Source organism: Chiloscyllium plagiosum, unplaced genomic scaffold (genome assembly GCF_037043375.1).
Source record: "Chiloscyllium plagiosum isolate Xiang-an unplaced genomic scaffold, Cpla_swu_hap1 HiC_scaffold_170, whole genome shotgun sequence".
Classification (NCBI taxonomy): Eukaryota; Metazoa; Chordata; class Chondrichthyes; order Orectolobiformes; family Hemiscylliidae; genus Chiloscyllium; species Chiloscyllium plagiosum.
In genome coordinates, this window is record NW_028270309.1 from 639,253 (window position 1) to 640,779 (window position 1,527).

At 43.5% G+C, this 1,527-nt stretch overlaps 1 non-coding gene across 1 annotated transcript; it reads left to right on the top strand.

Moving 5' to 3' along the window:
* Window positions 1–710: 710 nt before the first annotated feature.
* trnar-ucu (transfer RNA arginine (anticodon UCU)) lies at window positions 711–802 on the top strand. The gene is given in 2 exon segments: window positions 711–747; window positions 767–802. It is a non-coding gene; the product is annotated as a tRNA-Arg (tRNA).
* The last annotated feature ends 725 nt before the right edge of the window (window positions 803–1,527 follow it).

Below are 1,527 nucleotides of genomic sequence, written 5' to 3' on the forward strand. Positions count from 1 at the left end.
AAACTTTTGGACCCAACATCAAGTTCAATAATTTTAGAAACCGTCTGCCGTCTTACACATACTTCACCCACCCTCCCTTCCCATTAGTTCTGAAGACGGATCATTGGACTCGAAGCGTTAACTTTCCTTCCTCAGCAGAGATAGACAAGAGCTGCTGATTTTGTTCGGACCTTTTGGTTTTTCTTCTGAGAACTTTGTTTTTCTCTTGTAATCGCCAGATACTGGAAGCGTCTGAATGCAGGAGGAGAATTTCACAGGAGATGAAAAGAATGGCAAGGATTTGACCACTCCCATTGTGAAGGTACGCGAGCTAGGTTGGGGATGTAACTCTAAGCGCAGAGAAGGCTGAATAAGAATCCGATTAACGTGCTCATTTTATGAAGAGGATAGATATGTGTGACAGGGATAAGCCTGTATTGGGAAGGAACAGAGTAACATAAATGAAAGACAGGAGACAAGGAGGAGATTTGGGAATAATACTTTCACCTGTAGAGTATTGATTATCTGGAAATTATTATCTGAACATGTGGTAAAGGTAAGTGTCATGAGAACGTTTCAGCAGTCTGTAGCTGAACACTTGATGAGCCAGAGCACTAGTGGATAAGGACCAGGTACCAGAAAGTGTGACGAGGACAGACAGGCGCGAGATTGGTGTCCTGAATGCAATGCATCAAAGGCAAACTTGTGGGCTTAACGGCAACATAAGGCGCGGCTCTGTGGCGCAATGGAAAGCGCGTTGGACTTCTACATCTCTATTCAGGTTGCGATTCAAAGGTTGTGGGTTCGAATCCCATCAGGGTCGTGTTTTAATTTATGTTTTGCAAAGTGGTCAGACCAGACTCGGCTGCTCATCTGCAAAACCGGTAATATTCGTGCATAAACCGAACTGTCTCGAAACGGAACACTTTCCTCCCACAGATGTACATTATCGATGTCTATTTATGGTAGAGATCGATAAATGCCTGTTAGCCAGTACGACGTTGTGGATGGGCTGGAAAAAGACATACAATTGTTGTGTGAGCCATGATGATATCAAATTACGTGGCAGGACAGGATCGGTGTTAAGAATGGCCTCCTTCTGCTCCTTTGTGTCTGTGCCATTTCTGGCCAAGATTTTTAAATAATCACATTGAGGACAATATGAAGTAAACGCCAAATAATATTTTGGTCTCATCTCCACTTTGCTTCCCTCCCGGCTGGAATCGACAGCTCTTGTTTCAGCTTTAGATCAGACAGCGGAGGATTCTCACAAGTTCTCCTTCAGGCTTAATGTTCCTTCACATAGGTTTCCAAGTGGACACATGGAGCAAACAATTGGATTCTGGGGATTCAGGGGCAGATTTCCCCTTTGCTGGGCTGGAATTCTGGCCAAGGTAATGAACGTGAATTTCTGACATTTTGAATCTTACTCTGGATTCTTGCGACTTTACGAATTAAACTGAATTTAATTTGCCCTTGCAGAACATTATTCAATCCTCACTGTGCATAAAAACCATGCCACATTCTCGTGCACATAGTATGCTGAAC